The sequence below is a fragment of the Hyperoodon ampullatus genome (genome assembly GCF_949752795.1).
Source record: "Hyperoodon ampullatus genome assembly, chromosome: 16".
Lineage (NCBI taxonomy): Eukaryota > Metazoa > Chordata > Mammalia > Artiodactyla > Ziphiidae > Hyperoodon > Hyperoodon ampullatus.
In genome coordinates, this window is record NC_136929.1 from 35,504,547 (window position 1) to 35,518,198 (window position 13,652).

Consider the following 13,652-nt stretch of genomic DNA (forward strand, 5'->3'; position numbering starts at 1 on the left):
ACATTATTTGACTGAAGTATAGTTTTGGGAAAAAAAAAGATGCTAAATTATGCCATTTTACCAAGTAATTAATTTTTAAGATATTTAACTTCATATTTAATTTTCTTAGATATGAACATATTTATTTAAATGACAATAATTTTTACTTCTGATCACTCATTCTGGAATTGGCTCAATCACTCTACCTCTGGCTATAATGGCTATTGTTCATGATTCAAGTCCACAGATCTACTAAAATGTTCTACCACATATGTGTTCATTTTAGGGTTTTAACTTGCAGGGAAATACATATTCAGGAACACCTATTTTCACAAAAATGGCGGGAACACAAGAGAACATGCCACACAAACAAATTTTAAGTCCTTGGTTTTTTAGCACCTATTAATGGGCTCACTGTTCAAAATAAGTTACATTACTGAGCCCAAAGACAAAGTTTAGGGAGTATATTCCACCAGTGGAAGTAAAGTAGAGAAAATACATATTTTAAAATAATATTCAAATTCTCATGATCTGTCTACTTCAAGTCTCTCTAGTATGCAAAATATAAGAATCTCAAATGTTTTTGAAAATCATGGTATCAGGTTTGAGGTCCAGGTTTTTGAAATCTCAATGAAATCTTGATGCAGCTCCACTTATCTGGGATCCTCTGAACCAAAAGAAACAAACAAATAATAAAAAATCAAATATTACCCACACTCAACATTAATGTGTAGTACAGGGAGCTGGTATCTTCCCAAGGCACATAGAAGTCTTCCATCCTTAATAATTCTGAACAAATGATACAAGGTATCCGTACTCTGAAGGAAAGGAATATTTCCTCTTTAGGCACAGGTTTTGTTACCACAGGTGTTCCCTCTGCCCTCTGGAAGTTTCTTCTTTTTGCAGTATGATCATTGACAATTCTGGAAAATTGGTTAAGAATAAAATAATTTTAAAAAGTAAAGAATATGTCCTTTGGGGAGTTTGAGAATCTCTCTCAACCTGAATCCCGTCTTTGGAAATTTGGGGACTTTTATAATTTGAATATTTTCAGTTCTTGCAATCTGGTTGACAGAAATTTTGACAATATAGTTTTCATAATTTTTTTCACTTTTTACTTATTCATTTATCTTTTTCTACATTTTATTGGAGCATAGTTGCTTTATAATACTGTGTTAGTTTCTAGTGTACAGCAAATTAAATCAGCTATAAGTACATATATAGCCCCTCTTTTTTGTATTTCCTTCCCGTTTAGGTCACCACAGAACACTGAGTAGAGTTCCCTGTGCTATACAGTAGTTTCTCATTAGTTATTTATTTTATACATAGTATCAATAGTGTATATATGTCAATCCCAATCTCCCAATTCATCCAGTCAATTCCATGTGCCAAGAGCCACACTCTCAATTATTTCTGTCTCTAGACTAAATTGAAGTTTCTTTGAGCAACTTAGGCTGCTGTGAGAACACATTTTTCCTTGGATCCTTTTATCCAACTTAAAGGGTATACTTGACACTAACTAATTCTTTTCAGAAATGGTAACTAAAAGTATTTGAGCAACACATCTAATTTGGGTTTTTTTCTTATCATAGACAATAACACTTGTATTTTACTTGGTGAAAGGAGCTTTATTTTCAAAACCTATGAGTTATGGTTTTGCTATATTTATTCTAAATTCTGTTTGCAAACTGGCAAATACTTTTTGTGACCTTATCTCTGTCTTTTAGTAAACTATGAAATACAGCTAGTAACAACCAGCTTATTATTTCAATATTCGCCTCAAGAACACCAAGCCCTACATTGAAAATATATCAGGAATATTTTCTGCCTTTTAGAAGATCATAAGAAAATTTCACCATATTATTTAACACTAAAGAAAATAAATTGCTATTTTTCCTACCTCTATTATCAGTTTTTTCACTTCAAGCACTAGGTCCAAAATCCAAGAACCATATATTCTAGGTTATTTTTACACAAGCCAGTCCCCCTATTTCTAGTGTCAATCTTGTATCAGCTTTTACTACATAAGAAAAGAGAAGAAAAAAATAAAATCTTCTAGCTTCTAGCAATAAATATTTATTTTTTTCATGTCTCTGCAGTTTAGTTTAGGAGTCTCTGCTCCAATGTGTTCCTCCTGGGTCCAAGGTTGAAGGACAAGGGCTACTCAGTTACAGCTCTCCTAAAGGTCACAGATGTGTGAAATGACACACCCAAGCACACAGACACATTAAAATCCCTTTTAACGTCACGCCTGCTAACATCCCATTGGCCAAAAAAGGAACGTAGTTGAACCTAAATTTAACTAGTAATGAATGCACTCTTCTCATGGAGTTCGGGTAAAAGGAGTTACTATTTTTCAATACTAACATGTCTTTGTCTGTTCAGGCTGCTGTAACAGAAAACCATAGATGGGGTGTTTTAGACAACAGAATAGACATAGACAACAGAAGTTAATTTCTCACAGTTCTGGAGTCTGGGAAGTCCAAGATCAAGGCATCAGCAGATTCGTTGTCTGGTGAAAGCTTGATTTCTCATTCACAGACAGCCATCTTTTCACTGTATCCTCACATGGTTGATGGGACAAGGAAATTCTTCCAGGTTTCTTTTGTAAGGGCACTAATGTCTTTCATGAAGGCTCTACCCTCAAATAACCTAGCAAAGGCTCCACCTCCTAATACCAACACATTGGGGCCTTTGATTTCAATATATGAATCTGGGAGGTGGCACAGGCATTCCATCTATAGCATAATGTAATCTAATACAGTCTTACTAAAAATAAGTTAAAGAATGTCTTCAACAGCAGTTTTTCAAGAGTGAAAAACAAAATAAAATAAACTCAAAACAAGTCTATATATATACTAATAAACCATCAGCCATTTGAAATGTCATCCACTTGCAAGTGATCCTTGTTAGCTGGAATTGTAAGAGACAACAGAGAGGTGGGAATTATTCATTTCTATCATCATGATATCCTCACAAGAAATATTATCCATAGACAAGTCATCAAGGAGCCACTGGTTGATTTATTTTTAATATGTTCTCTTTAACCCCACTTGAGGCAACATGAAAGCATTTCATATTTGACTTTAACATAATTAAGCTTAAAAAAATTTGTTTTCAGTAAGTGAAATACCTTTTTTCCCTTTTTTATTGAAGTATATTTGATTCCCAGTATTTTGTTAGTTTCAGGTGTACAACAAATTAATTCATTTATATATATATATATATATATATATATATATATATATATTCAGATTCTTCTCCATTATAAGCTATTACAAAATATTGAACATAATTCCCTGTACTACACAGTAAATCCTTATTGTTTATCTAGTTTACATGTAGTGGTGTGTATTTGATTTGTTAATCCCATGCTTTTAATTTAGCTCTTCCCCTGCTTTCCCCTTTGGCAACCATAAGTTTGTTTTCTATGACTCTGTTTTTTATGCACTCTTCTTGTCAGGGAGGTACTGGGACTTGTTCCAAAAAATAAGGAGATAAGACAAAAAAAAAGAGATTTAGTGAACTGGTAGTTCAAAACAGAAGTAAGGCAAAATGTATACTTAGAATCATGTTTAAGGAAAGCTCCAAATAACACATGTGCAGTCAACTGAAATTCAAATAAGCCCTGATAGGAAAAGCTAGAGAGAATGCTCTAAAGGTGTATCTCTAATGAAAAAAAAAAAAAAAAAAAAAAAAAAAAAAGGTATGACAGATTATTTAATGCAGTAATTTTGAAAGAAGTAACTGGTTTTGTCACCTATTTCAGACTCTCTAAGCAATGTTTTCTCTACATCTAGAAACCTATAATACTTTTCTATTTATTCTTCTAGTATAGGAATTTTACCAAGGGCTATATGAATATGATCATTTTCTGTGTGTTATCCTTGATGTAATGTGCCCTTCCAATCTGGGCATTCAATTTTGCAGGTGAATAATCTTTAAATAGGAATTGTTTCTTTTTCCTGATTCTGTTTTCTCCTTTTAAAATGTCTATTATCCTTATTTTAACATCGTAGATCTACCTACATGCAGCTAGCTTTTCTCTCAATGATTCTCTTTAAAACAGGATTTTATATCAGAAGTTTATACTGGGCACCAAGATAAAATATACACAATATTTGAAAATAATTTACCAAATAACCATGTACTGATTTTTGAATAATTTGACTATGAACTGTTTCTTTGATCTTGAACACCCTCGTATACATTGAAAATACAAAAGTTTTGAGAGAATGAGTGAGATCATTTTGTGAGGATGGTATTTTAGGAGAAGTTTTCACTGTGTTCCTTGCACATCCCACCATGGGAAACCTAGTGTTAGTCCTCTTACCTCAAACCTAGTAAAGAACAGGGCTTTGAGAGGGACCTAAAAATGCTTAATAGGTGACAAACACTGGTTGGGTTCAGAGTGGTCTAGAATTTGACTTCAGCCTGAGAAGCATTGAGGACGAGAGTTTTGGTGCCAAAGCTGAGAAGCATCAGTACTATGAGATTTGTCAACTTTCCCATGGTTTATTGGGCAAGGGTTAAATGTATGCTTCCAGAAGTTGAGGTGTGGTCACGACAAGAAAGAGAAGCAACAGGGCCACACAGATGGTTATAAAGAACCCAGTAGCAAGAAACTGGAAGTAAGTGAGCTGAAATTGAAGATGAATTATCAACTGACTCCCTAGAATACAGAAGAATCTGCAAGAGTGAAGAGAAAGGCACTTGGACCAGTCTGGCAGAAATGTCTGAATAACCTCAAAATTGTGTCCCAGGAGACAAAGAGACATCTTAAACAGTGAGGTTCATATAGAATGAAGTAAGCTTAGGACAGTACTAATGAAAGTACTTAATGAAAGTATTTAATGAAACTGCCGTATTTCTGTGCCTCTCATTTCACAAAAATCAATGGAACTGGGACTTCCCTGGTGGCACAGCAGTTAAGAATCACCTGCCAATGCAGTTCAAACCCTGGTCCAGGAAGACCCACATGCCACGGAACAATTAAGCCCGTGTGACACAACTACTGAGCCTGGGTTCTAGAGCCTCTGAGCTGCAACTACTGATCCTGTATGCCACAACTCCTGAGCCCATATGCCACAACTTCTGAAGCCTGTGCACCTAGAGCCTGTGCTTCACAAGAGAAGCCACTGCAGTGAGAAGCACGTGCACTGCAATGAAGAGTAGCTCCTGCTCGCTTCAACAAGAGAAAGCCTGCATGCAACAATGAGGACCCAACACAGCCAAAAATAAATAAATAAATAAATTTATTTTTTTAAAAAATCAATGGAACTGCTGACAAAAGATAACAGTAAGAAGAGAAGCAACCAGTAGGAGATTATAGGATCCAATAATGCTCTTTCCCACTTTAGGCACCTCACCTGAAGCTACATGAGCTGCAAAAGGGATATAAACTTATCACTGGATCAATTCAGAGTCTTGATTAATATATTGGTCTGGCGTTATAAAGGTTGAATTGAATCTGTCTTTAAAACTTGTCAACAGAATATCTGCCTCATAAGATTAATTAGATGACCTACAGAGGTTGCCAGAATTCTTATCTAGATAAGTCTTGTTTTTTTTTTTTTTTTAATATAGGGACAGGAAACATGATTTCACTCAATAAATGAAAGGAATGGTGAGAAGTCAATACAGTGTGGTTTAAATGCATTGCAAATCCAGCTTCTTCAATATCTTTTTTCGTCTTTGTTGTATTTTATTCTGGGTTGTGTAATATTTCTTCCATTTGATCAATCAGTTTATCTCTCGATATATCTCTCTATCTATCTATCTACCGCATGGTATTAGAGAAATGTGGAAAGTTAAGATTTGAAAAGACCTGAGGTTCTACTTAACCACCCACCTTCATTTTTACATGTTTCTCCATTCTCTTGAACTGATAACTGCCCTGGCTTTAAATATTTATAATGAGAGAGCAGCCTACTTTTGGAAGTAATTGAGACAGAGAATTAAGAATCCTACTAGGTGCTTCCCTATATTCAACTGAATTGGTCTCCTTTCAAATATCACCATTTTACTTTTCCTACCAATTACTCTAGGGTTTTTTCTGGAACAATATGCAAAAAGTATTTAACATGGAAAAATTTTAAGTCAACTTAACTCAGATATCATGTTCTTATACTATCTCTGCAAATCTCTTAATCCTCAATTTCTCATAAATCTTAATTTCACACACTATAGGAGATGTTTTGACTGTTATCTATGTCCATTTTAAATTATGGCAAACATAAATGGTCTAGTACTCCACAGAAAATTTTTAGTAATTTATTTAAACACGTACGTCTGTTAACTTTAACTAATTTCACATTCATTCTATAAATCAGTGGGATAGTTAGAGCTCATATTGAGCTCATCAACCTCTAGAACATCAAATATTATTCAAATAAGCTATTAATCCAAGTTCATGCCCTGTCATATCATATAAATTAATGTAGTGTTTTTAAAGTTTCTTTTAAAATACTATTAATTCATTCTGATATTGTTAAGAAATTTTAAATCCCAGTTATTATATCTAACACATTAGACATCCTTTCTATTTTCCTTTATCCAGAATTTTGTAAACAACATCTCATATTTTAATTTGCTTAATTTACACATGATATGAGACTATCATAAAATGAAACACCAGAGACTTCACCTAATTTCCATATTGATAATTTTGGATAATTTTTATATAAATATTTGTCATCTACTATAGCTCAAATTTTGAACATTTTCACAAGAATATCAAAGGTGGTTTTTAGTGGTTTACTAAAATAAATATATCATATTTACAACTGACATCAACTCCCTTCTATTTACTTCCAAAATCAATGGACATTTTCATCTATTATCTTACACGACTTCACAGCAGAAGCAGATACTACTTGATTAGTTAACACTCTTGGTTGCAATAGGGAAAATTCAATTCACCGTAGTTTAGGACAAAAAAGGAATTTATTAGAGCTTAAATTTTAATTTTTAATCTTTCTTCATAATTCCAGTTTGAACTACTGTCATTTGTTGCCTGGAATATTAAAATAGCTTTCTAACTAGTTTCCTTTCTCCCCCTCCATTTGGTGACTACTGAGATCTTTGTAAAATGTAATCAGATAACTACAGTATCCTAATATAAGTCTCCCTAGTGGTCTTTGTTTGCCCATAAGGTCCAATGTGATTTCAAACATGCTGACCTGATTGGACATGTAGCCTATTCTTATCTCCTTACCTTCCTGAATTCCAGCACACAGATCATTTTTATGTTTCTTGAATTCATTGAGATCCCCCCAATTCTTAGTCTTAGACTAGTTGTTTCCTTTGTTTACTCCTTGGTTTGCTCCCTGACCCCCTTTTGGTTGACTAAATACATTGTTCAGATGTTGACTCAAACTCTTACATTCTAACTGTCCAATCTAAATTACTCCCACCATCAACTCACTCTCAATCACCTCATTCTGTTTTTTAAATTTTTGACATGGAGAGCCGGAGGAAGATGGCAGAAGAGTAAGACGCGGAGATCACCTTCCTCCCCACAGATACATCAGAAATTCATCTACACGTGGAACAACTCCAACAGAACACCTACTGAACGCTGACAGAAGACCTCAGACTCCCCAAAAGGCAAGAAACTCCCCACATACCTGGGTAGGTCAAAAGAAAAAAAGAATAAACAGAGACAATAGGATATGGACGGGACCTGCACCAGTGGGAGGGAGCCGTGAAGGAGGGAAGGTTTCTACACACTACAAGCCCCTTCGCGGGCGGAGACTGCAGGTAGCGGAGGGGAAAAGCTTCGGAGTAGCGGAGGAGAGCACAGCAACAGGGGTGCGGAGGGCAAAGCGGAGAGATTTTGGCACAGAGGATCGGTGCCCTCAGGCACACACCAGCCCGAGAGGCTTGTCTGCTCGCCGCCGGGGCGGGCGGGGCTGGGAGCTGAGACTCGGGTATCGGCTTTCAGTCAGAGCACAGGGAGAGGACTGGGGCTGGCGGCAGGAAGAGACCCTGAAGGGGTTAGTGCTAGCCCGGAGGGAGTCCAGGGAAAGGGTCTGGAGCTACCGGAGAGGCAAGAGACTTTTTTCCCTTTTGTTGCCTGGTGCGCGAGCAGAGGGCATTCCCCTCCCTCCCCTCTGCCTGAGTGAGCCAGAGCCCCCGAATCAGCGGCTCCTTTAAACCCGTCCTGTCTGAGCGAAGAACGGACGCCCTCCGGCGACCTATGCGCAGAGGCGGGGCCAGGTCCAAGGCTGAGACCCGGGAGTTGTGAGAGCAGAGACAGGGAAATCTCTCTGGGCAGCCTCGGAGGCAGTGGATTAAAGCTCCACGGTCCATTTGATGTGCCCTGCGTCTGTGGAGTGTATGAATGGACAGCGAATCATGCCAAATTGAGGAACTGGACTTTGAGGACAAGATTTAAGACTTTCCCCTCTTTTTACAACGAATTATCCCAAATTAAGGAGGTGGACTTAGCAAGATTTCAGACTTCTCGCCCTTTTCCTCTTTTTACAACGAATTATCCCAAATCGAGGAGGTGGACTTGGAGAGCAAGATTTTTTATTTTTCCCCCTGCTCTCTTTTTGTGAATGTGTATGTGTAATCGTCTGTGTAAGATTCTCTCTGTATAGCTTTGCTTCCACCATATGTCCCAGGGTTCTATCGGTCAGTGTTTTTTTTTTCAATAATTGCTTTTTAATTTTAATAATGCTACTATATTTCATACTTTATTCTATTTTACTTTACCTGCTCTTTCTTTTTTTCCTACCTTCCCTTCCTCCCTCCCTCCCTCCGCTCCTCCTTTCTTTCTTTCTTTTTCTTTCCTCCCTCCCTCCCTCCCACCCTTCTTCTTTCCACTTTCTTTTTCTTTCCTTCCTCCCTCCCTCTCTCCTGTCTTTCTTTCTTTCCTTCCTTCCTCCCTCCCTCCCTCCCTTCTTCCATTCACTCTTCCTTTTGTTTTCATTCCTCCCTCCCTCCCTCCTTTCTTTCCTTCTTTCTTTCCATCCTTCCTCCCTCCCTCCCTCCTTTCTTTCTTTCTTCCTTCCTTCCTTCCTTTCTTCCCTTCTTCCTTTCTTTCCCTCCCTCTTTCTTTCTTCTACTAATTATTTCTTTCTACTTTTTCTCACGGTTATTCTGAGCCAGGTGGATGAAAGCCTCTTGGTGCTGCAGCCAGGAGTCAGTGCTGTGCCTCTGAAGTGGGAGAGCCAACCTCAGGACACGGGTCCACAAGAGACCTCCTAGCTCCACATAATATCAAGCAGTGAAAATCTCCCAGGGATCTCCATCTCAGCACCAGCGCCCAGCTTCAGTCAACGACCAGCAAGCTACAGTGCTGGTCACCTTATGCCAAGCAACTAGCAAGGCAGGAACACAACCCCACCCATTAGCAGAGAGGCTACCTAAAAACATAATAAGGCCACAAGCACCCCAAAACACACCACCAGACGTGGACCTGTCCACCAGAAAGTCAAGATCGAGCCTAAACCACCAGAAAACAGGCATTAGTCCCCCCCACCAGGAAGCCTACACAACCTACTGAAACAACCTTAGCCACGGGGGACAGATACCAAAAACAACGGGAACTACGAATCTGCAGCCTGCAAAAAGGAGACCCCAAACACAGTAGCATAAGAAAATGAGAAAGCAGAAAAACACACAGCCGGTGAAGGAGCAAGAAAAAAACCTACCAGACCTAACAAATGAAGAGGTAATAGGCAGTCTACCTAAAAAAGAATTCAGAATAATGATAGTAAAGATGATCCAAAATCTTGGAAATAGGATAGACAAAATGCAAGAAACAGTTAACAAGGACCTAGAAGAACTAAAGATGAATCAAGCATCAATTAAAAACACAATAAATGAAATGAAAAATACTCTAGATGGGATCAATGGCAGAATAACTGAGGCAGAAGAACGGATAAGTGAGGTGGAAGATAAAATAGTGGAAATAACTGATGCAGAGCAAAATAAAGAAAAAAGAATGAAAAGAATAGAGGACAGTCTCAGAGACCTCTGGGACAACATTAAACGCACCAACATTCGAATTATAGGGGTTCCAGAAGAAGAAGAGATAAAGAAAGGGACTGAGAAAATATTTGAAGAGATTATAGTTGAAAACTTCCCTAATATGGGAAAGGAAATAGTTAATCAAGTCCAGGAGGCACAGAGAGTCCCATACAGAATAAATCCAAGGAGAAATACGCCAAGACACATATTAATCAAACTGTCAAAAATTAAACAAAAAGAAATCATATTAAAAGCAGCAAGGGAAAAACAACAAATAACACACAAGGGAATCCCCATCAGGTTAAAGGCTGATCTCTCAGCAGAAACTCTACAAGCCAGAAGGGAGTGGCAGGACATAATTAAAGTGATGAAGGAGAAAAACCTGCAACCAAGATTACTCTACCCAGCAAGGATCTCATTCAGATTTGATGGAGAAATTAAAACCTTTACAGACAAGCAAAAGCTGAGAGAGTTCAGCACCACCAAACCAGCTTTACAACAAATGCTAAAGGAACTTCTCTAGGCAAGAAACACAACAGAAGGAATATACCTACAATAACGAACCCAAAGCAATTAAGGAAATGGGAACAGGAACATACATATCAATAATTACCTTAAATGTAAATGGACTAAATGCTCCCACCAAAAGACACAGAGTGGCTGAATGGATACAAAAACAAGACCCATATATATGCTGTCTACAAGAGACCCACTTCAGACCTAGAGACACATACAGATTGAAAGTAAGGGGATGGAAAAAGATATTCCATGCAAATGGAAATCAAAAGAAAGCTGGAGTAGCAATTCTTATATCAGACAAAATAGACTTTAAAATAAAGACTATTAGAAGAGACAAAGAAGGACACTACATAACGATAAAGGGATCCATCCAAAAGAAGATATAACAATTGTAAATATTTATGCACACAACATAGGAGCACCTCAATACATAAGGCAAATACTAACAGCCATAAAAGGGGAAATCGACAGTAACACAATCATAGTAGGGGACATTAACACCCCATTTTCACCAATGGACAGATCATCCAAAATGAAAATAAATAAGGAAACACAAGCTTTAAATGATACATTAAACAAGATGGACTTAGTTGATATTTATAGGACATTCCATCCAAAAACAACAGAATACACATTTTTCTCAAGTGCTCATGGAACATTCTCCAGGATAGATCATATTTTGGGTCACAAATCAAGCCTTGGTAAATTTAAGAAAATTCAAATTGTATCAAGTATCTTTTCCGACCACAATGCTATGAGACTAGACATCAATTACAGGAAAAGATCTGTAAAAAATACAAACACATTGAGGCTAAACAATACACTACTCAATAACGAAGTGATCACTGAAGAAATCAAAGAGGAAATTAAAAAATACCTAGAAACAAATGACAATGGAGACACGATGACCCAAAACCTATGGGACACAGCAAAAGCAGTTCTAAGGGGGAAGTTTATAGCAATACAATCCCACCTTAAGAAACAGGAAACATTTCGAGTAAACACCCTCACCCTGCACCTAAAGCAATTAGAGAAAGAAGAACAAAAAACCCCCAAAGTTAGCAGAAGGAAAGAAATCATGAAGATCAGATCAGAAATAAATGAAAAAGAAATGAGGAAACAATAGCAGAGATCAACCAAACTAAAAGCTGGTTCTTTGAGAAGATAAACAAAATTGACAAACCATTAGCCAGACTCATCAAGAAAAGAAGGGAGAAGACTGAAATCAATAGAATTAGAAATGAAAAAGGAGAAGTAAGAACTGACAATGCAGAAATACAAAAGATCATGAGAGGTTACTACAAGCAACTCTATGCCAATAAAATGGACAACCTGGAAGAAATGGACAAATTCTTAGAAATGCACAACCTGCCAAGACTGAATCAGGAAGAAATAGAAAATATGAATAAACCAATCACAAGCACTGAAAATGAAACTGTGATTAAAAATCTTCCATCAAACAAAAGCCCAGGACCAGATGGCTTCACAGGCGAATTCTATCAAACATTTAGAGAAGAGCTAACACCCATCCTTCTCAAACTCTTCCAAACAATATCAGAGGAAGGAACACTCCCAAACTCATTCTACGAGGCCACCATCACCTTGATACCAAAACCAGGCAAGGATGTCACAAAGAAAGAAAACTACAGGCCAATATCACTGATGAACATAGATGCAAAAATCCTCAACAAAATACTAGCAAACAGAATCCAACAGCACATTAAAAGGATCATACACCATGATCAAGTGGGATTTATTCCAGAAATGCAAGGATTCTTCAATATACGCAAATCAATCAATGTGATACACCATATTAACAAGTTGAAGGAGAAAAACCATATGATCATCTCAATAGATGCAGAGAAAGCTTTCGACAAAATTCAACACCCATTTATGATAAAAACCCTGCAGAAAGTAGGCATAGAGGGAACTTTCCTCAACATAATAAAGGCCATATATGACAAACCCACAGTCAACATTGTCCTCAATGGTGAAAAATTGAAACCATTTCCACTAAGATCAGGAACAAGACAAGGCTGCCCACTCTCACCACTCTTATTCAACCTAGTTTTGGAAGTTTTAGCCACAGCAATCAGAGAAGAAAAGGAAATAAAAGGAATCCAAATTGGAAAAGAAGAAGTAAAGCTGTCACTGTTTGCAGATGACATGATACTATACATAGAGAATCCTAAAGATGCTACCGAAAAACTACTAGAGCTAATCAATGAATTTGGTAAAGTAGCAGGATACAAAATTAATGCACAGAAATCTCTGGCATTCCTGTACACTAATGATGAAAAATCTGAAAATGAAATCAAGAAAACACTCCCATTTACCATTGCAACAAAAAGAATAAAATATCTAGGAATAAACCTACCTAAGGATACGAAAGACCTGTATGCAGAAAATTATAAGACACTGATGAAAGAAATTAAAGATGATACAAATAGATGGAGAGATATACCATGTTCTTGGATTGGAAAAATCAACATTGTGAAAATGACTCTACTACCCAAAGCAATCTACAGATTCAATGCAATCCCTATCAAACTACCACTGGCATTTTTCACAGAACTAGAACAAAAAATTTCAAAATTTGTTTGGAAAAACAAAAGACCCCGAATAGCCAAAGCAATCTTAAGAACGAAAAATGGAACTGGAGGAATCAGGCTCCCTGACTTCAGACTATACTACAAAGCTACAGTAATTAAGACAGTGTGGTACTGTCATAAAAACAGAAAGATAGATCAGTGGATCAGGATAGAAAGCCCAGAGATAAACCCACGAACATATGGCCAACTTATCTTTGATAAAGGAGGCAGGAATGTACAGTGAGAAAGGACAGCCTCTTCAATGAGTGGTGCTGGGAAAACTGGACAGGGACATGTAAAAGTATGAGATTAGATCACTCCCTAACACCATACACAAAAATAAGCTCAAAATGGATTAAAGACCTAAATGTAAGGCCAGAAACTATCAAACTCTTAGAGGAAAACATAGGTAGAACACTCTATGACATAAATCACAGCAAGATCCTTTAGGACCCACCTCCTAGAGAAATGGAACTAAAAACAAAGATAAACAAATGGGACCTAATGAAACTTCAAAGCTTTTGCACAGCAAAGGAAACAATAAACAAGACCAAAAGACAACCCTCAAAATGGGAGAAAATA